The sequence below is a fragment of the Notechis scutatus genome, chromosome 6 (genome assembly GCF_049901735.1).
Source record: "Notechis scutatus isolate UNSWTSFEM ecotype Mainland chromosome 6, rNotScu1.2, whole genome shotgun sequence".
Taxonomy (NCBI): Eukaryota; Metazoa; Chordata; class Lepidosauria; order Squamata; family Elapidae; genus Notechis; species Notechis scutatus.
This window is the reverse complement of record NC_142014.1, coordinates 83,160,863-83,187,078: the sequence shown is the minus strand read 5'-3', so window position 1 is coordinate 83,187,078 and position 26,216 is coordinate 83,160,863. Positions and strand designations below refer to the sequence as shown.

Below are 26,216 nucleotides of genomic sequence, written 5' to 3'. Positions count from 1 at the left end.
GGGCGGGGGGCCCAGGATTGAGGTGGGGGCGTCCCATCCCAGGCGAGGGAACGCACAATACACACATTCCGAGCCCAGAGAATTGGAGAGAAGGGGGGAGAGAGAGAGAAAGAGAGAGAGAGAGAGATTTTTAATAATGGTCAATGACACCCCCAAAAAAAAACTTTCCAGAAGTCCCAAACCCGCCCCCCCACCCAAGGGGAGGAAAAATGGTCTGGGGTCCAGCCAGCAACTGCTTCCCTTTCTCCTGCCCCAAAGACCCTCTAAAACAGGGGGTCTCCAACGTTGGCCGCTTTAAGCCTGGAGGACTTCAACTCCCAGAATTCCCCAGCTGGCCAACGTTGGAGACCGCTGCTCTAAAGAGAGTCTTGCTGGGATGCCGCCAGCAGCAGGTGCCCTTTGGCACTAACCAGTGGCTAGAGGTCCCGCGTGGCTTGGCCCTGTTCCCCATCGTTCCGCCACCTCCCCACCCCAGTGGCTGTGAAGACCTCAATCATCTGAGCATATGCGGAGGGCTTAACTGGGTCCTTGCCCAGCCACCTGTCTGGCTTGGGGTTGGACTAAAAGGCTTCCCAAGTCCCGATTGTTCTGTATGGCGCTGGGCCCGTGTGCCCACGACCCATGGCATCCATAGTGCCCACCCTCCTTGGTTGTGAAATCTCCAACTCCAGAACCCTCTCCCTGCCCAGGGTCTCCTTGGGTTGATCCTTCTGGCTCAGACACCCAACGGTGTCACCCAACAGACGTTTCATGACCCAACTAGGGAACCTCATCAGTGCTGTTACCACCAGTTTGAGTAATGAAACCACCAGGCTCAGAGAGCACCAAGGACCCCTCCTTCCGCTTTTTAAGCCGTGGTTTGTAGCTCAGCACAATGGTGGCTTACTTAACCAACTTTAGCTGCCAAGCGCTCCCTTCTTACGAGAAGGTCCAGGCCGGGCTCCCCAGCGCCCAGCCTTCTGGGCCATCCTGGGTAATTCCAGGCACGTGCCAAGCGCCCTGGCAGGCACGATGCCCGCCCAAAGAGGCTGCTTCTCATTCGCACGCCGGCAGCCCTGAACCCCACTGAAATTACATCCTGGGAATAAATCTGCCTGCATCAAGCTGCTTGGCTGGATACAAATACTTTGCTTTTGTCAATTCTCCTTTGTATTATCGTTTATCTCTTCTTTAATCCTTGACCGATTACTTATTTCAGTTAAACAGCAACCCACCCTCCCAAAAACTGTGAAAAAAGGAGGAAACCTAAGGAAAGGGAGAGTTAGGGAGAGAGAGAGATTGTTTGTGTTGGAAACAAACCGCGTACGGATTATATTTGTGTTCATGCATTATTAATTCAATTTATACTCAAAGTTATATCTAATGAATAAGTACGTATATCAACAAGCCAGCTTGCTTTTCTTCAGCAGTGCAACAACAGGTTTAAAAGTGTTTGTTCCCCCCCCCTCTGCTTTTGTTCACAACTATGCAATAAAACAACACACTTTGAATGTGCCAGGCAGGTGTTTCAGCAGCTCCAGCAACAAAAGAGCCATTTATGCTCTCAGCCAACATTCACTGGGGTGTCAGGCCTAATAAAGTCACTAAAGCTCATTTCTGACAGTTGCTGAACTGTAAAGAGTCCAACATGGACGAGAGCCACAAGAACAAACTTCGTTTTAAACTTCTTCTTTTTTTAGCCTAGGGTGAAAAGGCCAACGCCCACCTGGACAGGCCGGGGGGGCTCTAAGGCAACCTGCTTCCACACGACCTCCACCTCTGAGAAAATATGCTGGTTGAATTGAATCAGCTGAAGCCTTCATAGCCGTGTTAGTGGGGTAACTACATTGGCAGTGTGTGCAAAAGTTGACGAGTTTGAAACTTGGTTAACTTTTGGTGGCCTAGACTGTTGTCTGGATCTGCCTCAAGGAACTGACGGAAATGATCATGGAGAGAAGGAGAAGGAGAGGAGATTACTAACTGTGCGTTTATAACAATTAATGATATTGAAGGAGGAAGAGAACGGAAAGGGGAAGGAAAAGGAGAGGGGTGGAGAAAGGAGCAGAAGGAGGAAGAGAGGAAGGAGGGAGGCAGATAGGAGGAAGAAAGAGGAAGGGGAAGGAGAAAAAGGGAAGGAAAAGGAGGAGGAGGAGGAGGCGTTCACGGGTGAAAAAGGGGTGAGAAAGCTGAGCAGGGCCAACGAAGTGCTCCTCCTCCTCCAGTCAGGACCAAGAAGCCCCGAGGCTGGCAGCAGAACCGGCCGTTTTGGCCGCTTTGTAGGCTCCCGCAAAGCTCCCTCCAATTGCCAAAACTCCTTCCGCGAAGGCTGCGAAGAGCGAGAGCGAAGTGGCATCTCACAGCCTGCCTGGTGGGAAAGCTTTCCAGTGGGGGAGAAGCCCAGGGGGGCTTGGGGAGTTATGAAATGCGCCGCATTATGCACGCGAGGGTTTTCGGCCCCAAGGAACAGGGCGGCCTGGCCAGCCACAACTCGCCTTGGCAGCCTCATGGGCATTTCCTCGCCCAGGAAGGTGCCAGGGCCCAGCAGGAGAGCTGGACTTTCACCCACAGTGAGGATGGATGGCAGTACGGCGCTCACCTGAGGAGGGAGTCGGGGCCAGGGGCTGCTCTGGCACTTCTAGCCTTTGGATCGAAGCGGGAAGGAGATGCTTCAACGCCAGACATAAACTGTTTCAACGCCTTCCCCCAAAACGACGCTACAGAGCCCTGCACACCAGAACGGCTACACACAACGGGAGTTTTTCCCCCAATGCCATCCCTCTGCTAAACAAATAATCCCCTCGACACTGTCCAACTATTTACAAAGTCTGCACTACTATTACTATTAATCTTCTCATCACTCCTTATCGCCCATCCCCTCCCACTTGTGATTGTAGGACTGTAACTTTGTGGCTTGTATCCTAATGATTTATATTGACTGTTTCCTAGTATGATTTGATGGCTTATTGTGCCCTATGACTATTATTATTAAGTGTTGGACCTGATGATTCTTGACTCTTGACAAATGTCTCTTTTCTTTTATGTGCACTGAGAGCATTTGCACCAAGACAAATTCCTTGTGTGTCCAATCCCACTTGGCCAATAAAGAATTCTATCTCTATCTCAGTAGTTTGGCTCACTGCCACCTTGAGTGCCCTTCCACACCGGGGGGGGGGCATCCGGAGGACATCCAAAGGGTTTTCCAAAAGGCAACTGGACAACCCTGATTATCTGTTATCTGTTACTTTCTTGGGGTGTTCCCCCCCCCAAAAAAACCTTTCACTTCTCACCCAAGAAGCTTCTTTGGTTCTTCAGTTGAGAACTGAAGAAGCTTCTTGGATGAGAAGCAAAAGGTTTTCAACAACAACAAAAAAACCATTTGGACAAACAACTAAATAGGAGCCAGCCATGTGCAGCAGCAGCAGCCAAAAAGGCCAATGCAATCCTAAATTGCATTAACAGGGATACAATCAAGATCAAGGGAAGTACTAATACCACTCTATAAAGACTTAGTAAGGCCACACCTAGAGTCCTGCATCCAGTTTTGGTCACCACATTATAAAAAAGATGTTGAGGCTCTAAAAAAAGTGAAGGAAAGAGCAACCAGGATGATGAGGGGACTGGAGGCTAAAACATACGATGGACAGTTGCAGGAACTGGGCCTGGCTGGTCTGGTGAAGAGAAGGACCAAGGGAGACAGGAGAGCATCTTCCAATATTTGAGGGGCTGCCCCAAAGAAGAGGAAGGGGGTTAAGCTATTCTCCAAAGCCCCCGAAGGGCAGACAAGGAACAATGGATGGAAACTGAACAAGAAGAGATTCAAACTGGAAATAAGGAGAAACTTTCCGACAGTGAGAACAATCAACCAGTGGAACAGAAGTTGCCTTCAGAGGGAGCTTCATCCTTGGAGGCTTTCAAGAAGAGACTGGACTGCCATTTGCCAGAAATGGTGTAGGGTCTCCTGCCTGGGCAGGGGGGTTGGACTAGATGACCTACAAGGTCCCTTCTGATTATCTGTTAACTGTTAAAACAAAGGAAGTCCAGTTGCCTTTTGGAAAAAGCACCTCCAGGTGGGCCCTGGATTGACACAACCAAGGAGAATCCTCCGGGACAAGGTTTTAATTCTCACGAGTAGGAGAGCTCTCCAAACGTGGCCACTTTAAGACTTTGCTGGCTGGAGAATCCTGGGAGTTGAAGTCCAAAGCCTTACAGCGGCCATGTTTGCTCAAGAGCCTCAGGTAGTTCACACAGATCCTGGGGCTGAACAGGAGCCCCTCGACTTACAATTGAGCCCAAATTTTCTTTCGTTAAGTGAGTTTTTGGCCCATTTTATGACTTTTCCTGCCAGCGTGGCTAAGTGAATCACTACGGCTGTTCGGTTAGGAACCCGGTCGTTAAGTGAATCTACCTTCTCCGTTGCCTCGGCTTCTCAGAAGGTTGTAAAAGGCTGACCCCCCCAGGGGACACAGCAACCGTCATAAGGACACGCCAGTTGCCAAGTGTCCAAATTTTGATCCCGTGACCGCGGGGATCATGTTTTTCCACACTTAACAACCGTTGCAGCATCCCCCCGGTCATGGGATCGAAATTCAGGAGGTTGGCAACGGGCTCATATTTACGACGGTCGCAGTGCCTGCTTTTGTGACCGACTGGCAGGCCAAGTCAAAGGGGGGAGCCAGATTTGCTTAACAACAGTGTGTCTAACTTAACAACTGGAGCGATTCACTTAACAACAGTGGCAAGGAAGGTCATAAAATGAGGCAAAATTAACTTAACTTTGGGCACAATTGTGATCGTAAGTTGAGGACTTCCTTTAACAGAAAGCTTGCCAGGGGGTCACAGAGACCCCCTCCCCCCAAGCTATGGGGGAGGCAGGAGGGGGAGGGGCTTTGGGATTCCCCACCTGGCATTTGGCTGCTCCTGCTGCCCTCAGACTAAGCCGGATTAGCAATGCTGGTTAGTTTATTAATTTGTCCTAAGCGCCTGCCAATCAATCACGCTGTCTGAAAACTCACAATGCCACCCTGATTATGGCCACCCAAGCTTCTCCCTGCTGGCAGGATGAATTGGATTATTGTAACAGATCATCAGAGTTGGAAGAGACCTTGTAGGTCATCTAGTCCAACCCACAGCCCAAGCGGGAGACCCTACACCATTTCTGATAAATGGCAGTCCAATTTCTTCTTGAAAGTTTCCACTGATGAAGCTCCCACAACTTCCGAGGGCAACTTCTGTTCCATGGGTTGATTGTTCTGTCAGAAAGTTTCTCCTTGTTTCCAGGTTAAATCTCTCCTTCTTCAGTTTCCATCCATTGTTCCTTGTCTGGCCTTCGGGTGCCTTGGAAAATAGCTTGACCCCCTTCCTCCTCTCTGGGGCAGCCCCTCAAATACCGGAAGGCTGCTATCCTGTCTCCCCTGGTCCTTCTCTTCCCTAGACTAGCCAGGCCCAGTTCCTGCAACCGTTCATTGTATGTTTTAGCCTCCAATCCCCTCATCATCCTGGTTGCTCTTCTCTGCACTTTTTCTAGAGTCTCAACATTGTTTTTACAATGTGGTGACCAAACCTGGATGCAGGAGTCTAGGTGTGGCCTTACTAAGGCTTTATAGAGTAGTATTAGGACCTCCCTTGATCTCGATTGTATCCCCCTGTTAATGCAATTTAGGATTGCATTGGCTTTTTCGGCTGCTGCTGCTGCTGCACACGGCTGGTTCCTCTTTAGCTGGATTAATTCCCACACAAGCCGAGATTTGAGGTGTTGCAGCCTTACCCCAAAAGGAGAGCCCCCCTCACCTGTTGGGGGACCTCAGGTGAAGCTCAGAGCTCGTGTGCACCCATTTCCAGGTCGTTCCCCCATTTTGGGTCGCCCCTGAGGCCCGGAGCCCACAGGTTCAGGCTGCCTTTGCACACAACCCTCCCTCCTCCCGCCCAGGAAAGGCCCGGTGGCTGCCTTGGGCCAGCCAAGACCCTTAAGGTTAATTCAGGCTATTTCTCGGCCGCTTATTGTGAGATGCACACCCAGGACAGTCTGGGAGCTTACGGCCCAGCGTATCGCACGATCCCAGAAAATGGGCTAATTCAGTATAATGAGGTTAAGTGTGCTGAGCGAGTGGAGATTACAAGATTACAAGAGGACCAACTTTTAATTACGGGGAAACAGCCGCTGCCTTTGTCCTCCCCTCCCTCACGCTCTGCTCCAAGCGGTGTCTATAACTGCAGAGAGATTTGGGGGCCAGAACCAGCTCCTCTAGGGGTGTGTAGAGAGGAGGGGGGAGAGGGGGGAGGAGGAGAACTGCGGGGTCCTTGGTGCTCTCTGAGCTGGGCTGTTTTATTGCAGACGTTTTATGACCCAACTAGGTAACTTCATCAGTGCTAGGAGGGAGTGGGGTTTGGGAGGAGGAGGGGGAGGAGGAGGTCGGCCTACATAAGTGGACCAGGAATGTAAACGGTGGCCATGAATCTCTACAGAATTTAGGATCGTCTGTATCTTAAACAAACCAAATCTTTAGTAGATGACACAGCGGGAGAGAAGCATTCGTCTAACGAAGAGAAGGACTTGGGGGGGGTGACATGATGGCAGCCTTCCAATATTTGAGGGGCTGCCCCAGAGAGGAGAGGGTTCAAAATATCCAGTGAAAAGAGATATCATGGAGGCTTCCCAATTCAGAGTGACCCTTGACCTTTCTGTGTTCTTACCCCTCTTCTGATGGTTGAGTGCCCTCAATAGCCTTCCTGCCCTCCATATTCAGAGGATGAATGGTAAAAGAGGGGGAGGTAAGGAGGAGGAGGAGGAGGAGGAGGAGGAGGAGGAGGAGGAGGAGAGAGGAGGAGGAGGAGGAGAAGAAGAAGAAGAAGAAGAAGAAGAAGAAGAAGAAGAAGAAGAAGAAGAAGAAGAAGAAGAAGAAGAAGAAGAAGAAGAAGAAGAAGAAGAAGAAGAAGAAGAAGAAGAAGAAGAAGAGGAGGAGGAGGAGGAGGAGGAGGAGGAGGAGAGGAGCAAAAAGAGGAAGAAGGAAGAAGAGGAAGAGAAGAAGAGGAAGAGAAGAAGAAGAGAAGAAGAAGAAGAAGAAGAAGAAGAAGAAGAAGAAGAAGAAGAAGAAGAGGAGGAGGAGGAGGAGGAGGAGGAGGAGGAGGAGGAGGAGGAGGAGGAGCAAAGAAGAGGAAGAAGCAGAAGCAGAGAAGAGGAAGAGGAAGAGGAAGAGGAAGAGAGAGGAAGAGGAAGAAGAAGAAGAAGAAGAAGAAGAAGAAGAAGAAGAAGAAGAAGAAGAAGAAGAAGAAGAAGAGAAGAAAAGAGGAAGAGGAGGAGGAGCAAAGGATGAAGAGAAGAGGAGGAAGAAAGAAGAGGAGAAGAAGAAGAGGAGGAGGAGGAGGAGAAGGAGGAGGAGGACCAGTGCCAGTGGTCATGGAAGCTCCGGGCACATGGCTTGGGCAGACAGTTGATCATCTTGGCCATTCCTGAAGTTCTCTTGGCTGAAGAACGTAGGAGTGGGCAAGCCCAGGAAGAGAAACCACCTTCCTGGAAGGCGAAAGCCCTTCATGGATGGCTTTTCTTCTAACCTAGGATGGAAATAGGCTGAGAAGAGCCAGCAGCCTGAGCAAGGGGATCTCAGGAAACATGCTCTCCTGAAGACCTCTGGCTCTGATTGTGACCAGCCAGGAAGGCCCACCAGCCTTGTCACTCCTCCAGTGGCACCAACCCAGCTGGCATCTAGGTGACTTTGCCCTTGAGCATCTGCCAAGGCCCCAGCTGCAGTGGGCATCTCTTGCCAGATCTCCACTGGGGTGATGGCTTTATGATGGCCATCTGCTTCCCAAGAAGACTCTCCCGGGGGCCTTTGCAGAAACATTGCAGAAACGATCCTGCAGAAGGATCCCTGGATCCCTTCCAAGAAGCCAGGAATCTTTCCAAGCAGAGGGCACCGTGCAACCAGATCCACTTCGGGATCCACGCCCCTCCTTCACCTTCACCTGAAGGAACCTTTTCTGGGGAGGAGCAGCAGTGGGGAGGAGGCTGGAGAAGAATCCAGAAGGAAGGCGACCCTGTTTCGCCTGGGGAGGTGAGGAGGGAGGAGTGAAGGGGCGCATCCCGCGACTTCGTTTCCTCCTCCAGGAGGAGGAGAATTCCAACCCAACAGACCACAGCAATCCAAGGAGAAAGTCCTTCAAGCATCCTTAGAAGGACTATTATTACTTCTTAATTCACTCAATGAGATTAATGCTTGGGAGGAAGTGGCCAGGCATCAGTTCCAGAGGCTATAATCAGACTTTCTGGAAAGGATGTATGATTGAGCGTTCAGAAACATCTGGGGTTTAGAGCAGGGCTCTCCAACCTGAGTAACTTTAAGCTTGGAGGACTTCAACTCCCAGAATTCCCCAGCCAGCTTTGCTGGCTGGGGAATTCTGGGAGTTGAAGCCCTCCAGGTTGAAGTTGAAGTTGAAGTTGAAGTTGAAGTTGAAGTTGAAGTTGGAGTTGAAGTTGAAGTTGGAGTTGAAGTCTGCCAGTATCCTTCTGGCTGGCTTGAGAACTTGGGGCATGAGGCCCTCTCTTGGGGAGTCCCCAAGGTGCTTTCTCAAGAGGCAACTGGACTGTCCGGTTTTCCTTCCTAGAGGTCCAGTCAGAGCTGAAGAATCAGAGCGGAATTCATCCCAGGAGGCTTTCAAGAAGAGGTTGGACTGCCATTTGTCAGAAATTGGTGTAGGGTGTCCTGCTTGGGCGGGGTGGGTAGGCGGGGTTTGGACCAGATGACCTACAAGGTCCCTTCCATCTCTGTTTATCTGTCATTCTATCATTCTGATCTTGGAGAAGATAGCAAAACACCTTCGGTCTCCTGTACGAAGGTTTTGTCCCAAGGTTGTTGCAGCTTCTGGTTTTCACACAACTTGCTCCTTGGGTTACCCGTTCTCCCCCGCTAGGGGGAGCCCCCTCCCCTCGCCTGTGGGAAGGGCAGTCAACACTCCACTTCTCAGCTTTCAGAGCAGACCCAGAGGGAGCCCATGAAAAGCAAAAGAAGCCACCCCTCCCTCCCTCCCTCCCTCCCTCCCTCCCTCCCTTCCTTCCTTCCTTCCTTCCTTCCTTCCTTCCTTCCTTCCTTCCTTCCTTCCTTCTTTCCTTCCTTCATTCCTTTCTCTTCCTTCCTTCCTTCCTTCCTTCCTTCCTTCCTTCCTTCCTTCCTTCCTTCCTTCCTTTCCTTCCTTCCTTCCTTCCTTCCTTCCTTCCTTCCTTCCTTCCTTCCTTCCTTCCTTCCTTTCCTTCCTTCCTTCCTTCCTTCCTTTCCTTCCTTCCTTTCCTTCCTTCCTTCCTTCCTTCCTTCCTTCCTTCCTTCCTTTCCTTTCCTTTCCTTTCCTTTCCTTCCTTTCCTTCCTTCCTTCCTTCCTTCCTTCCTTCCTTCCTTCTTCCTTCCTTCCTTCCCTTCCTTCCTTTTCACTTTGCCTTGATGGCTGCAGCCATGTGTGTGTGTGTGTGTGTGTGTAAGTGGGGGCTGTGTCACCATATGAGGGACTGTTGTTTTGCTGGTGGGTGTCAACCTGTAAGCCATTCCTATGCCTCTGTAAGTTCCAGAGGTGGGGACCTGAAGGAGCACAGGCACTGAACACACAGCACACTCCCAAGTTTTATCGCAAAAGATGTGTAACTGGAGGAATGGGCTAGAGGAAGAGTCTACTAGAGTGATTGAGACACCAGCCCATGAAGGTATTGGACTCGAAAGACCATAACCAGGGCTGGGATTCTACCAGTTGGCACCTATTCGCTAGAACCGGTTTGTTACCATTCTAAGCAGTTCGGAGAACCGGTTGTTAGAAGAAATTGCAGGGCTAATCCTGTAAGGAAGGCAGGAAGGAAACATTCTGGTGTTGCTTACAGAAACTGCCTCTCCTTTAACCCTGATTACATTCTTGGCAGGACTAGACTTCCTGTCTCTGGAACTTCTCTGGAGTTTTTCCCCCTCCTTTGCTGGTACTTTGCTTGTGTGGAGTGACCATTCAAAGTTACAGTGGCACTGAAAAAGTGACTCATGACCATTTTTCACACTTACGACTGTTGCAGCATCCCCACAATCATGAGAGGCCAGGCGAGGAGATGCGTGCCTTGATGTGAGTGATGTTGACTTGGCCACACCCAGTCAATAACATGACCACCAAGCCATGTCCTCCCAGTCACATGACCACCAAGCCACGCCCACCCCCTAAGCCACGCCCACTGGTTAATTGGTTGTTAAAATTTTTGAATCCCACCCCTTGAAAAGGGCAGGTTCTTGAGATCCTTGACAATTATGCGCATAAGCCGAGGACCACCTGTGTTTGCCCTCAGCACAAACTCCTGACGCAAGGAAAGCCCAGACAGAGGAAACAAACCTGTAGAGCAGGGGGTCTCCAAACTGGGCCACTTTGAGGACTTGGGGACTTCAACTCCCAGAATTCCAGGCTGAGGAATTCTGGGAGTTGAAGTCCCCAAGCCTCAAAGTGTCCCAGTTTGGAAACCCCCTGCTCTACAGGTTGGGGAAACCGGCCTCTTCCTGTTTCTGAACACGCCAGTGATCAGGGAAAGGCTTTGTGCCCCCATGTGACCCCACCAAGATCCTGGGTTCTCCTGCAGCCGGTAGAGCCCACCTGGTGCCCAAGGGGGGAGGGGAGGTTCCAGGACAAACCTGAGCCAGGCGCCCTTTGAAAGGAGGAGACTTCAACTCCATGCAGGCTCCTTTCAAATTTTCGGGAAAGGAACATCCCATTCCAGCCACACCCTCTCCCAACAGGCGGGGGTGGGGAGGGGGCTCGAATCCAACCCCAATCCTAACCCTGGGGTTGCCGTTCCTAATCGCCCTGCTCCGGTGGCACACGGGGTTCCTAAGAATGAAGCAGGTGGGGACGCCTGAGCTGGCACCGCCCGCTGGGTCCCCACACAGGGCAGGAGAGAAAGCAGCCCATCCGTTGGAGCCAGGTGGGTTTGGTGAGCGGCCAACCCCCCCCCGTCTGTCCCGCTGGGGATGCCCCTGAGCCCAGGCCCCCTGCCCCTTGCCCCTTGGGGGTGGGAAGGCCTCCTTGCTGCCTCCTTTCAGGGCAGGGGATTCCCACGGTTTTCTTCTCTTTCTCCCTCTTTTCTCCTCTCTCTCTCTTTCTTCTCTTTCTCTCTCTCCCGTCTCTTTTCTTCTTTTTCTCTTTCTTTCTCTTCTCCCTTTTTCTCTCTTTTCTCCTTTCTCTTTCTCTCCTTCCCCCTCTTTTCTCTTCCCCCTCTTTCTATTTCTCTCTCTCTTTGTCTCTTTCTCTTTTCTCTTTTTCTCTCTTTTTCCCTCTCTCTGTCTCTTTTCTCTTCCCCTTCTTTCTATTTCTCTCTCTCTTTCTGTCTCTTTCTCTTTTCTCTCTTTTTCCCTCTCTCTGTCTCTTTTCTCTTCCCCTTCTTTCTATTTCTCTCTCTTTTCTGTCTCTTTCCTCCTTTTTCTTTCATTCTCCCCTTTCTCTCTCTCTTTTCTCTTCCTCCTCTATTTCTCTCTCTTTCTGTCTTTCTCTTTTCTCTTTTCTTTCTCTTTTTTTCCCTCTCTGTCTCTTACTCTTCCCCATCTATTTCTCTCTGTGTGTGTGTGTCTCTTTCTCTTTTCTCCTTTTCTTTCTCTCTTTTTCCCTCTCTCTGTCTCTTACTCTTCCCAGTCTTTCTATTTCTCTCTCTCTGTCTCTTTTCTCTTTTTCTTTCTCTTTTTTCCTCTCTGTCTCTTACTCTTCCCCATCTATTTCTCTCTCTCTGTGTGTGTGTGTCTCTTTCTCTTTTCTCTTTTTCTTTCTCTCTTTTCCCTCTTTCTCTTCCCCTTCCTTCTATTTCTCTCTCTCTTTCTGTCTCTTTCTCTTTTCTCTTTTTCTCTCTTTTTCCTTCTCTCTGTCTCTTTTCTCTTCCCCATCTTTCTATTTCTCTCTCTCTGTGTGTGTCTCTTTCTCTTTTCTCTTTTTCTTTCTCTCTTTTTCCCTCTCTCTGTCTCTTTTCTCTTCCCCATCTTTCTATTTCTCTCTCTGTTTCTGTCTCTTTCTCCTTTTTCTTTCATTCTCCCCTTTCTCTCTCTCTCTTTTCTCCTCCTCCTCTTTCTATTTCTCTCTCTTTCTGTCTTTCTCTTTTCTCCTTTTTTCTTTCTCTTTCCCTTCTTTTTCCTCTTTTCCTCTCCCTTTTCTCCTTTTTCTCTTTCCCCTTCTCTCCTTTTCTCTCTCTCTCTCTCTCCCCCCTTCCCACTTGTGTCCCCTGGTTCTTTAGCCCAGCAGCTGAAGCCCTCTGGAGATGGAGATTTGGAGGGACGGGAAATGGGGGACAGCCAGATTTCCAGCGCAGAGAAGAAGAGTGAAGGCAAAGCTGCAGCTGTCACCATAGGAACCCCGGTGAATATGCAAACCTGAGTAACCATAGGAACCCAGGCAGCCTTGCTCAGCGGCAGAGACACTCCCCCCTCCCAGGCAAGAGGGACCAGGGCATGTCAGGATATGGCCCCTGAGGCTGGCAGGCCCAGGAAATGTGTCATTGCCCCGTGGAGGGATCCAGATGCCCGAGGACACCTCCCTTCCCTCCTGGCCCACCACGTGAGACGTGGCCATGGTTCCTTGGGAAGAGGAGCACCTCCTGAGCACCTGCCCATCGGCGGGGCATCTTTGGGGGCACCTGCCCGGCTGCCAGCTCTGCCCTCTAGAAGGGGCGATTGAAGGGAGTCTACTCCCCCTTCCCCTCCACTCTTGCCAAGGTCGTCTCTTCTGGGAGGGCACCCCAAAATTTCAAGCAAGCCCTGAGCTTCTCTCCTGATCCCCAGTTAGGCAGAGGTGAGGAAACTAAACCCGAAGGATTTTTAGCCACGGATGCTAAGACGCTTCTCTAAGCCCGAATCTTGAACGTGAAAAAGAACAGCCTAACCTAGGTTAAAATTAGGGTTATCGGAGAAATCAGAGTCTAGTGGGGGTTTCTCATGAAGGCACCCTATTGCAATGTTGACTTAAAGTCTTGACGTCTCCTGGAAAAGGAAAAGGTGTAGCTGTGATGACCCAAAGGGGCGTGGCACAAAGGCAACCCAGTCAGATAATCAATGGGAGTCCCTTTATTAGCTCCTACTTTGCCGCCAATGTCCTGGTTACCTTCTGGGCTGGAGAAAAACTCTCCCAGGGACAGCCTTTGGCTGCAGAGAATCAAGTCCAAAATGTGGTCAACAAAAACTGTAACTATAAGTCCAATCAAGGCAAAAGGAGGTCAGGGCAGGAGAAGGAGTTCCAGACATGAAGGAAGAGCAGTAAATCAACATAGTTGGAAAAATGCCAGGAACACAGATACACAAAGTCAACACATCATGTTTGTTCCCAGAAGACACCGCACTCAGCTTGCATCTCCTTTAAACTGTCATTCCCAGGTGTGGCTAATGAAGGGAATCAGGGCCCTTTCCTCCCCTGTAAGCCATGCAACTCACGTTGCTCCCTTCTCCATTCCTCCCTGCGTGCCCTAGGATGAAGAGGGAGATGGGCCTGGGTCTTCCTCTGAACTCCCCCTCCCTTGTTCTACCTCTCCCCTGCTCTGCCCAGCTGGACTTGGCCCTTCCCCAGTTTGCTCCACAGCCAACGGAGCCACACTCCCAATCCCTGTCAGCTGTTTGTCTTCCTCCTTGGATTCAGACTCCAACAGGGCAGGACAGTAGCCATAAAGTCAAGGTGTGGTTAAAATTCAGAGGCTTGGCAACTGGTTCATATTTATGACAGTCGCAGTGATCCAGAGTCACACGATCCCCTTTTGCGACCTTCTGACAAGCAAAGCCAATAGGGAAGCCGGATCCACATCACAACCAGGTTAGTAACTTAACAACCGCAGTGATTCGCTTAATGTCTGTGGCAAGAAAGGTCGTAAAATGGGGGCAGGGGGGAGAGAGAAATTCACATAATAAAAGTCTCATTTAGCGACAGAAATTTGGGACTACATTGTTGGCCGTTAAGTCGAGGACTACTTGTATAAGACCGTAATAACTTGGATCAATACTAGCCATCAGCCGATGGAGCAGAAGTTGCCTTCAGAAGTCGTGGGAAGCTCCACCCCTGGAGGCTTTGCTAGGCTGGCTGAGGAATTCTGGGAGTTGGAGTCCACAAGTCTTCAAGTTTGGAGACCTCTGCTCTAAGGTCTCCTGCTCGAGCAGGGGGTTGGACTAGAAGACCTCTAAGGTCCCTTCCCTATTATTCTATGTTTAGACCGCCCCCAAAGGTTCAGCCTTGTGTAGGAGGAGACTGGAGGAGACCCAGAAGTCATTCTCAATGGAGCCAGCACAGGATGGCAAGGCGCAGAGGTGGGTATTCACCCGGTTCTGACCGGTTCTGAAGAACTGGTATCAGAAATTTGGGAGTAGTCTGGAGAACCAGCCAATCCCACCTCTGACTGGCCCTGCCAACCCCGTCTCTTCTCTGCCTCCCATTGAGTCCCAGCTGATGGGCTGGGTCTCCTTTGGTTGCCCTGCCCAGGAGAAAGGAGCTGGAAAGCAGGTCAGTGGGGAGGGGAGGGAAAGGAGATTTTGCAGTATATCCTTCCTCTACCTCGTCCACCAAGCCACGCCCAAGCCACACCCACAGAACACCACACCCACCAAGCCACGCCCACAGCTGATCGGCTGGGTCTCCTTTTCTGCCCTGCCCAGGAGAATGGAGCTGGAAAGCAGGTCAGTGGGGAGGGGAGGGAATTGGATTTTGCAGTATCCTTCCCCTGCCATGCCCACCAAGCCACGCCCACCAAGCCACGCCACGCCCACAGAACCACTAGTAATCAAAATTTGAATCCCACCACTGGCAAGGCGGCACGATCCCCTAGGCTCTTCACTGGCGCCTGGCTAGCCGAGAGAAACGGCACCGGCTTCACAGGCTGCCCGGGAAAATACTGGAATACGTCAGACCAAGCAGCCTGTTTTCTAGATAAGCCAAACAAGGTAATTACGTTGTGTGGCAATCGAGGGATCCATTATGCACTACACATCATTACAGCAGGAATGTTCACGTTTGGGGTCTTTCCAGAAATAAATCGTAGCCACATTCGCGTTTTCTTCAAATTCGAAGGAGCAGCTGGTTTTCCGGGCCTCCAGATTCCGATCTGTCTCCTGTGAAGGAGGCCCGAAGCACCACCGGCAAAGGCTGCCCATCGATGGAACTTTAGAATTGCAAAACGGCAGGATTACAGAGTTGGAAGGGACCCTGGAGGTCTTCTAGTCCAACCCCCTCTGCTCAAGCAAGGAGGCCCTAGACCAGCCAGGCTTTGCAAACTGGGACTTGAAGTCTTGTGGACTTCAACTCCCAGAAATTCCTCAGCCAGCATGTTTTGAAGTTGCCCTGTTTGGAGACCCCAGCCCTACACCATGCTATACCTCACTATACTATACCTAAGATGTGAACGAGCCCCCTTCTCCCCTCCTCCAGCTCTTGCCCCTCGCCCACCTCCCTGCCCTCTCTTATACCAGCCTTAGAGATTGTCTGGGTATAACCCTCCCCCCCCCCGCTGCCCTCCCCACATGCTCTGTTCTTCAACAAGTTAGGTAAAACCCAGCAAATATTCGTACAGTCACCATGCAACCTTCCTCATTATTAACTTGTGTAAATTTCTTCATGGTTTAGTTCAAGAGCAACTCCTACTGAGTAGAATAGAGTAGAGTAGAGTAGAGTAGAGTAGAGTAGAGTAGAGTAGAGTAGAGTCGAATAACGGGGTTGGAAGGGACCTTGGAGGTCTTCTAGTCCAACCCGACGCTTAGGCAGGAAACCCTACACCACTTCAGACAAATAGTTATCCAACATCTTCTTTAAAAACCTCCAGTGTTGGAGCATTCACAACTTCTGGAGACAAGTTGTTCCACTAGTCAATTGTTCTAACTGTCAGGAAATTGGTTGGATATGTTGGCGATTCAGCGTATTGTGAGTACCCAGAAAACCAGCTAAGTGTGCAAACAGATCATTGTGTTGCATTGTGCAAAGAAAGGCAGGTGACAGTCATCTGACTGACAAGGGAGAGCCACAGGGGGCCTACAACAATTGGCCACTGCCCATTCATCACTGCTAACTCACCGGGGCCAACTTGCTGCAGACACTTCGCCATGGGACAACTCATTGCGGGTCAAGAGTTACACTAATATCGAAGAAATAGCGGGATAGAATCATTAAAGCAAGGAGGCCCATAGACGGACAAAATAAAGTGTGAATGACAAACATAAAAACATCTTTTGAATTATTTTAAACCAGGGGTGTCAAACTCAAGGCCTGCGGGCCAGATCCGGCCTGCAGGGTGCTTAAATCTGCCCCACGGGGCCTGCCTGGAAATAGCCCGCAGTGCAGGGGTGGGATACAAATATTTTTACAACCGGTTCTGTGGGCGTGGTTAGGAGGGAGTGGCTAGGTGGGAGTGGCCATGTGACTGGGTAGGCGTGGCTTCTTCTTTCTTTTTTTGCAGCACTCCCCACATGCCCCTTTTTGCCTCCTGGGCCTCAGGGAAGCTTCCTAGATGAAGCAGTGAGACAGCAAGGGGATCCCGGAACAGCTGATCATTGGAACAGCCGGTCGTCGGGAGGGGGAAAAAAAAGAAATACCTTAAGGAATGACTGGGCGGGGGAGAATGCAGTCAGCGATGTTGTGCATGCACGATAAGGACTGAATGGCTGGAGAGGGGAGGGGTAGAGAGGGGCGGGGCCAGCCAGGGGTATGATTTGCCGGTTCTCCAAACTGCGCAGAATCGTAACAACCAGTTCTATAGAACCGGTGCGAACCGGTAGAATCCCACTCCTGCTGCAGTGGCTCTAATAGCAAAAATGGGCCATTTTGGCCAGCAAGTGCTGCAGGAGGCCGTCCAGGCCGAAAACAGGGCACAGGGGGTGCGTACAGTCCCCCGCGCCCTGTTTTGGTTGGCCGGGTACTGCAGGAGGCGTCCATCCCATCTCTCCCTCCCCGCCAGGCAGCCTGCAGAGGAGAACTACAATGCTGATCCGGCCCTCGAAGAAATCCAGTTCGACACCCCATTTTAAACAATTAAATGGCGTTCTTTGATTTGTCCAGCAGTGACTTGTCCCGTGGCCGTAGCGAGTTGATCGTGGCGGCCGTGGCAAGTTGGCTGCAGCGAGTTGTCCCATTCTAGCCACAGGTGTGTCTCAGGCAATGATCCCTCTGTGAGAAGAGACTTTTGCAAGGTGAGGGGGAACAGACCGGGTCTTCAGGTTTCACCAGCAAAAGAGGATCTCCTGGCCTTCACCGCCGTTCTTTCAGGGACGTCAAGTCCACCGTGAACCCTCCCTGGAGGCTGAAGCCCGGGCAGTTGGTTTGCAACAGCCATCTTGGAAGACAAGAAGCAAAAACTGCAAGAATTGGGGGAAAACAGCTGTGCCTGACACGCAGGGAGGGAGGAACAGCTGTGTGGAACCAGTGGGTGACTTCCTGCCTGAAGGAATGTGCCAGGGCATCTCCTCGCCTTGCCAGATGTTCAGCTCCAGCAGGAGCCTTTGAAGTAGGATCCAGCCAGGGATAGTGGACCTGTGCGCAACCTCTGGCAAGGGTCAGGGTTGCTTGTCCAAGAGATCTTTTGAGCATTCCCTCCCCCTGGAAGCCCACAGATGTTGCGCAGTTGCCCGGCTGGTTTTTCAGGCCAAGAGGTGGCTGCTCCACATGGTGCTTTGAATGCTCTGTTTATGCTCAGGCCAGATGTTCCCAGGGAGAAGTTGAGCCGGAACCGAACTTCACCCACCCACCCCCAGCTGCCCACCCTGAGGTTGGAGAATCTGGCTCCAAGGCTCACTTGAAGGGCCGTGGTGGAAAGGTCTTCTTCTGATAAACAGTCCCTGCTCCACAGCCATCTTCTTCAGATCCTACCTCTCCTCTTTGACCATAACCCCCACTGCCCACCCAAGGGGCCCCTGGCTTGGGACGAACCATTGACAGAGAGTGTGAGTGAGAGATTGGAGGGTAGGAATGAAAGAATCTGAAGAGGAGGAGAAGGAGGGGGAAGGAGGAGGAGGAGGAGGAGGAAGACGAAGAGGAAGAGAAAGAGGAGGAGAGGAGGAGAAGGAAGAAGAGAAGAAGGAGGAAGAGGAGGAAGAGGAGGAGGAGGACAAAGGGGTACTTAGTGCATTCATTACCTAGTTTGGGTAATGAAACATTTGCAGGAAAACAACCATGCTCAGAGAACATCAAGGACCTCACAGCCCTCCTCCTCCTCTTCTACTCTGCAAATCCCACTCCCTTCTAGCCCTGATGATGTTACCTAGTTGGGTCATTAAACATCTGCAAGAAAACAAGCTCGGATTGCACCAAGGACCCCTCATTGCAACCCTGAGCTACACACATTCTCCTTTATTGGTAGGATGAATTTACACTACATAGAAATCCTAAATAATTATTAACGGAGATCTAGCAAAACCCTGTGAGATCCAAAAAGGAATAAGACACGAAGGACCACGGCTTCCTCTCTTGTTCCTTCTGGTTCTTAAAAATACTTGAGATAGAAGACAGGGTGAGGGAAACATGGAAATAAAGATTTAAAAAGAAACTTATAAACGAAGGGCTTTTGCAGATGACTTGGAAAATCTTTTAAAGGTTGACATTTAAATATTAATGGACAAACTAAAAGCATCTGACACATTAGCAGGTTTCAAGATTAATTGAAGATGGTGATGTTAGCAAAAAATGTGAAAATAGAAGATGAAACAGAATTGACGAATAAAACAGGTTTGGAGATTGAGAAGAAATTAAAATATCTGGGTATCGCTTTGACAAATGTGAATTGTATGTTACTGCAAAATAAGCATGTTAAGACACGGAACGAACTTAAAAAAGGTACGTTAAGAAGGGAGAAATTACAACTGTCATTGCCGAGGAGAATTTCTCTGACAAAAATGAGGGTCTTGCCTGAAATGATGTTTCATTTCAGACAGAGTCTGTTTTGACAACCGATGCACCATTTAGATAGAGGCAGAAGGATCTATCTAAATTTATATAGAAGAGGTGGGGGGAAAAAAACCTCACAAGTTAAATATAAAGTGTTACAAAATGCAAAGGAAAATGGAGGTTGGGGTATACCTGACCTGAAATTGGTGTTGCAGCCTGCTGTTTGGTTTGGAGGGATGAGGGAATGTTGTTGTTGAGAAACAGAAAACTTTGGAAGTTACAAGGACACATCCTTGAAATCTGAGTGGGGTGGATATTTGTGGAATAACAAAATAACAAAATCATGTGGATTTTAAAAATTGTTCATGTTAAGATGTGCATGTTGAGAATGTGGCTGTGCCCCAAAATAACCCACATGGCTCTCCAAGACAAGAAACATTTTGTAGAGGGGAAATAAGAGGCAAATTAAAATGGCTAACTCATTATGAGATACTAGAATTTTGTCAAGGGAAATATAAAATAAAATCAAGAGAAAAACTGGTGGTAGAGGAATATACTAGTTGTCAGCAGTCATTTATTTGCAATTATTAGAAGGATTTAAGCCAGACAAAACAATTTATGTTATGATTTCGAACATTGAAGCACTGAATTTGAAATAGAATTGTTTACAAATGATGAACGCTGAATGGCTAAAATGTATAAACTTTTACTGAAATTTGAAACAGAAGAAAAACAAGTGGAAGTATATGGATTGAAGTTTTTGGTTAAAATATACAGAGGGAATAAGGAGAAAATAGGTGCATTGAGGATTGAAATTTATACTATGTTAAAAAGTTTTTTAATAAAATGATCTACTTATTGATATATGTCAGCAGAGGAATTGTCTAGAAGGCATAAACACACATCAAATTCATGTTGGAAATTCGTGTTTGGTGGATGTGTAAAAAAAGGTAGAAAATTCTGGATTTAAATACACGCACCGATTCAGAGGAATTTAAAGATTAATATACAATTGAGACCAGAACTGTGATGTGCAAACAGTTGAGGAAAAGTTACAGAAATTGGTTTTTGTACATGATAACTGCGGTGAGATTATTTTGCATGCGCAAAAATTGGAAAGATTTGGTATTATTCTCCATGGAGGGATGGTTGGTGAAGATGATGGAATGTACTAAAGATGAATAGATTGACTTCTTTGATCAAAGAAAAGACAATATCTACATTTATGGCTAACTGCCCCTTATGGACTTAGGGGAAAAAATGAATTTAGGATTTTAATAATTAAATACAACATAGAAAAAAGTATGGTGGAACCATTGAATAAGAAGTGGTTTTTTGTAATGATGCTTATAGCTCCATTTACCTGAAACGGTATAGGCCCTAACCCTATACTATAGGGTTTCCTATTCTGTTCTGTTCTGTTTCTTCCACTCCACCCCACGCTTGCCTGAAGCTTAGCACCATGGAGAAAACAGAAACCTGCCCAGACCAAGCAGAACATGGACAACCAAGTCCACATCTGAAGACATAAGCTGGCCTCTAGACATTTGGCTCCCACTTAATATCTGTGTCATTCGTTCCTGCGTTCATTCATTTTCATTCATTCATTCACTTTATAGCTGTCCATCTCATTGGTACTGCAACTCCGAGAGGCTTACAAAATAATCAAAACATAAAAATTAAGAAAGAATAAAGACTAAAAGCCCGCAGAACAGGCGACCTGGGCTCAGGGTTCTTCTTCTCTTGACCTCATCAGCCACCCCACCCGACCCCCCGCCTGGAGCACCCCCAGCCAGGCCCCAGGCGAGGGGTCACAGGCTCTTCCAGGAAGACAAAAGTATGGGGACCAACCTCACCTCTGGTGGGAGGATAGTCCAGAGGGCAGGGGCCCCTGCCAACTGAAATTCTTTGGCCGGTGGGATCCAAGGAGGTGCTTTTCTGCTGGGATGAGTGGGGTGGGCTGATCTCATTGGGGTGAGAACGGTTCCTCACATACCCTGGACCTATGTCCTATACGGCTTTGAAAGGAATAATCTGTAGGGGATTGGGGCTGGAGGTGGTGGAGTCAAACAAGGAATCAGCCTGGAGTCATGACGCTGCAACAAGTATGGATGGGAGCAATACATTTTCTTAACTGGAAATTCGAACGTGGCCCCGATTCTCTGTGTCTGAACTGGACACCTTGAATTGGACCCCAAAGCAAAGTGGCAACCGGAGCAACTTGTGCTGTAGTGGTGCCACCCGATGCCACCCGAGGACCTTCCAGAATTGTCCGTGCTGCCACATTCTGCACCGGGTTGTAGCATCCAAACACTCTTGAAGGGTAGCCCCATGTAGAGCGTGTTGCAATATGGAGGCCAATCACCTCCAAGCCTTACTCCCGAGTCGCCCCCGTTGTCTCAGCTGCTCTCATCTTCTGGCAGCTCTGTGCACACGCACACTGGGACCAGGCTCCCCTTGTTCCTCTGCCTTGCTGCTGCCAGACTCCAAAGGCTCCGGAGTCAGCACCCCACTCCCAGATGGTCCTGGTCCCATCCCTGCATCGGATGCCAGACCCTCCTCCGAGTCCTCCCCAGACTCCCGGACCACAACACCCTTGAGGGAGAGACCCAGAGACCCTTCCCCCCTCTCTTAATGGGAACAGGGACACCTCCCCAGAATGCAGAACCGATCCATCAGCCTTACGCTCTTTTCACGGGGATGCTGAAAGACTCAGGCATGTTGCCATAGAAACCCTTTCATTAGCCTTACCTAAAAGAGGGGGGGGGGAATCCCGTTATTAAAGTCTCTCCACCCCGGATTAACAGGAACTAATTAAAGGGAAGAGCAAAAGTACCCAGAATCTACCGAATGGGAAGCAATTACAGGCAGCAGGTCAAAGAAGGAAGGGAAGGTGTAAATAAACAGGTGGCAATTTGATGGTAAACTGCAGAGCCCGGCTTTCTCGCGCCTGGACTGAAACGGACAATGAGCAGGAAAGAGAGAAAGATTGGGGTTGCAATAATGATAATAATAATAATAATATTCTGAAATAATCACACCTCTGATCTGCAAAGACGACAGGCATCGAGAGAGGCTTCAGCGGCTGCAAAGGAGCCGAGCTGGCTAGGATGCGATTTGGATAAGTCGCTGAAAAGTCGGCATAAAAATAAAAAACAACGATTTTGAAATACAGGCTTTGATGGGTGAAATTCATGAGCCAGGGTCGTTCAGCAATATGCTACGCCTTGAAGCTGGGCCCGTAAAATGCCACGGCTGCGGTTTCTACACATGGCTCCGGCCAGAGGAATATGCCGGCTTAAGGTGACCCCTCCACCCCCAACCCTGGTTCAGACAACAGGCCAGGATGTCAGCCAGCCTTCTGTCCAAGCAGCGCTAAACTCAGCTTTGCATCTGCAAGCCTCTTGGCCGCTGCCCCAGGCACTCCTCGGCTTACGACCAGAAGTGGGCTGTTCCCTGACACCACTAGTCCAGGAGTCACCAACCTTTTGGACCTCAGGGACCACCAAACTCCTAATTTTAAATTCCGCGGACCAGAGACCCTGGGAAAATCCACCCCAAAAAGTCTGCAGGAAACTCCCCCACCCCGTTTTCCTACCGATCGATCGTTCTTTATTTGGGATCCCAGGATACCGTCTCCAGCTCCGTTTCCAGGTGGAAAGAGAGAGGGAGAGACTTTTGGCTTCATGCAAGGAAAGCAGCAGAAGCAGCAGAAGCCTTTCTTTCTCACCCCCAAACTCCGCCAGAAATGAGTCTTTGCAGCCTCTTGGAGCAGGAGGCCCTGCAGGGTCCCAAAGACTCGTTTCTGGCGGAGTTTGGGGGAGAGAAAGACAGACTTTGGCTGCTTTCCTTGCGGGCAGCCAAAAACAGAAGAAGAAAGAAGCGGAAAGCAGCAGCCTGGTGGCCAGGCCAGGTGCGGGGGGTGCGTGAGGCAAGTTCCCCCCCCCCCTTTCCCCCCTCCCCTCACTTCCTCGTGTTGTTCGCAATGCAAGTGACACAAGCCTTGTATTCCCGCGCAACCTGGATTAATTGCTTTGTGGGGGCATTTCTCTGTGGATCACCAAAATTTTCTTGCGGAACACCAGTGTTCCCCAGCCCACTGGTTGGTGACCACTGGACTAGATGACCTCGCTAGGGATCACTGCCTTAGAAGAGTGAGGGAAATCCTCAGGGACGACTCCTACCCCGGTCAGCCCTTCTTCCCTCTCCTATCAGGAGGCAGAGAAGCAGAGCCAGCCGCACCAACAGGCCGAAGAACAGTTTCTCCTCGTGGCTGTCAGACTCCTGAAGGGAAAGCAACTCCACGTCAACATAGTAGGATGGACTTGTGGGGCCGGCGTGTTGTGCAACAAGGTCACCTATTGTAGTAAGGTTGGTTGACTGGGTCAGGCAACTTCTGTCCTCCCTGTGAGTTGTGTTCGGGGGGTGCATGAAAGGAGGCTCAGCCAACCTCATTGGACACAGGTTGTACTCGGAGCATAAAGGTAATAATAAGTGGGGCTAGAATTTCTGTGGCTCAGCAGGGTGGCTTTTAAGGGAGTCCCACCCCAAGATTTTATGGTCTTGTTTGTGCCACGGTTGTTAAGTGAACACTGCAGTCATTAAACGAGTCTGGCTTCTTCCACTGACTTTGCTTGTTGGAAGCCGGTTGGGAAGGTCGCGAATGGTGACCGTATGACCCCCAGCCGGGGGGGGACGACACCCTGAGAGGGAGGGTCGTATATGCTGTACATGCCAGCTGCCAAGCGTCCAAATGTTGCTAAAAAGAAAGGAAAGGGAAAGAAAGAAAGGAAAGGAAGAAAGGAAAGGAAAGGGAAGCGAAGGGAAGGAAATGGGGAAGGGGAAGGGGAAGGGAAGGGGAAGGGAAGGGAAGGAAGAAAAGGAAAAAGGAAAGGAAAGGGGCAGGGAGGAAAGGAAAGGAGGAAGAGGGAAGGGAAGGAAAAAGGAAAGGAAAGGAGGAAGGGAGAAGGGAAGGGAAGGAAACTCTGGACTGAATCCAGAAAAAAACCAGGAGCTTTTCTCAAACGGCATGAAACGTTGAAGTGAAATCGGCTGAAAGGAGCTGCAGGCTGACAAAAGGGCCGCCAGGAGCCTTCTGGGGTTCTTCCCAACTGCAGACCCCCAGCCCCCCCAGACACACACACACCCGAATCAGGGCGGCCCTTTTGGGGCAGGGAGACCGAAAGCCCCGGGGCCGAAACTCCCCAGTCGGATCCTGTGCTTCGGTTTGGAGCCCTTCCAGAGCGCTGAGCTTTGGCCCCTTGAAGACTTGTGGACTCCAACTCCCAGAGTTCCTCAGCCAGCTTTGAAGTCCACAAGTCTTCAAGGGGCCACGGTTGGAGGCCCCTCCCTGGTCTAAGGTTTTGGGGTGTGGCTCCCACAGGCCTGTCTCTGGGGTGGGGTTCAAGACGTCGCCCATGAACGGAAGGAATGAATAGATAATCTCCCCTTTCACAACAGGCTGGCAGGCATTTCCTACCTTCTTCTTTTCCTTTTTTTTTTGTGTGTGTGTGTGTTTTTAATAAAGCTTAATCTACAATGTGATAATCTGCTTTTGCGCCCAACCTGGGGCGGCTGGCTGTGCATCTGATGCTTAGGATGATGGCTGTTTTTACGATTCCAGGTGGCTGCCAAGGTTTATTTTTTATTAGTTACGCATCGGGTGTGCTTTTGTTTATTTTAACAAAGTTGCCCAGTTACGTATCTCCAATAATGTCTAAACAAATAAATGAAAGAAGGAGAAGGAGAGAGAGAGAGAAGGAGAAGGACAGACGGACAGAAAGAAGGAAGGAAGGAAGAAGGAAGGGAAAGGGAGGGTGAGAAAGGAAGGAAAAAGAAAAAGAGAGAGGAAAGAAGGGAGGGAGGGAAAGGAAGAGAGAGAGAGAGAGGAAGGAAGGAAGGAAGAGAAAGAGAAAGAAAGACTCTTCTCTCGCTTGGAGCACAGCCCCTCCCTCACTGCGGTTTCCAGCAGCTGGCATGACAGATAGACTGCCCCTGGCTGGGCGTTTCCAGGCTGCTCTCCATCCCCCCCTGCAAAGAGCCATCCCAGGGCTTGGAAAGGGCCTCTTGCCGCTACGGGGAGCTTCACAGAGGAGCCAAAGCCTCTAGTCCTCAATCTCTTGGCCCAGCCCAGGGGGAGGGTCCCGGGTTCTAGTGCCTCTCCTGTCTCCCCCCTCTGCTGGGCTCCAGGAGTCTCCAAACGTGGCCACTTGAAGACTGGTGGACTTCATCAGTCTTAAAGTGGCCACGTTTGGAGACTCCTGGACTAGAGAGACGAAGAAGTGCCAAGCTGGCACAATGGGGGCACCTTTGCCTCTTAAAGACCCCCCACCCCATGGATCCGTGCCAAGATGCCCCACAGCTTCCCAAGGCCAAACCCCCCTGCCCTCCTTCGGGGGGCAACCGCGGGCATTTCTTTGGCAGCCTTCAAAGGCGTTGAACTTCAGGATGCCATCCTGCCAGGTGCCTTTCGGGCTTCCTTCTCCGACCTGGAGGGGCTGTTTGGGGGGTTGTTGCCTGAATGACAAGGGAAGATAAATGGATCTTCACAGACAACACCTTGCCAAGCCTCCAAACGGGAAGAATCCCCGCCCAGCCTCCGAGAAGACACGGTTGCCATAGGAACGGGCAGGGATGCTCTCATGCTGAGCCCCAAATGTCTAGGGTGGGATTCATTCCCCCCTCCCTCCCTCCCCTGCTAGGATGCCCTGGAAATGGGGGTCTGGGGGCCACCAAGGACCAGAGGCAGCCAAGAGAAGCGAGAAGGCCGGCCTTCCTCTCCCCTCGGCAGGCTCGGAAAAAGAGGCGCCGGAATCTATTCGCCAAACCGAACCCTTCCCGGCCTCCTGCAGGCCCACCGACACCCATCCAGGCGGCGTTTTCACGCGGTGCCAGGCAGCCCTGGGCGCTCCGAAGCCCATTTCAATGACACGGGGGGGGCGTGGGACGCACGGAGCTTGACCCAAGGCCCTTTGGGTTCTGGGGGGCCAGCTGGCCACCAGAGGAATCCCACCCACAATCCCACCCTCCCACCAGCGCTGACAGGGCCAGCCCCTTGGAGATAGACCCTGAGCTGAACCCACACTCCCCAACACTGATGAGGTTCCCTAGTTGGGTCCGGAATGTCTGCAAGAAAATGACCAAGCTCAGAAAGCACTAAGGAACCCGCATTATTCCTCCTCCTCCTCCTCCTCTTCGTCCTCTTCCTCTTCCTCCCCTGCTCCTCCTCCTCTTCCTCCTCCTCCTCCTCCCCTCCTCCCCCTGCTCCTCCCCCTGCTCCTCCTCCTCTTCCTCCTCCTCCTCTTCCTCCTCCTCTTCCTCCTCCTCCTCCTCCTCCTTTTCCTCCTCCTGCTCCTCCTCCTCTTCCTCTTCCTCTTCCTCCACCTCCTCTTCCTCCTCCTCTTCCTCCTCCT

General features: G+C 50.4%; 1 protein-coding gene across 1 annotated transcript in view; it reads right to left on the bottom strand.

Annotated features, from left to right (window-relative positions):
• The window catches only part of SHANK3 (SH3 and multiple ankyrin repeat domains 3), a 264,751-nt gene that overhangs the window by 214,190 nt on the left and 24,345 nt on the right, over positions 1–26,216 (bottom strand). The window lies entirely within an intron of this gene.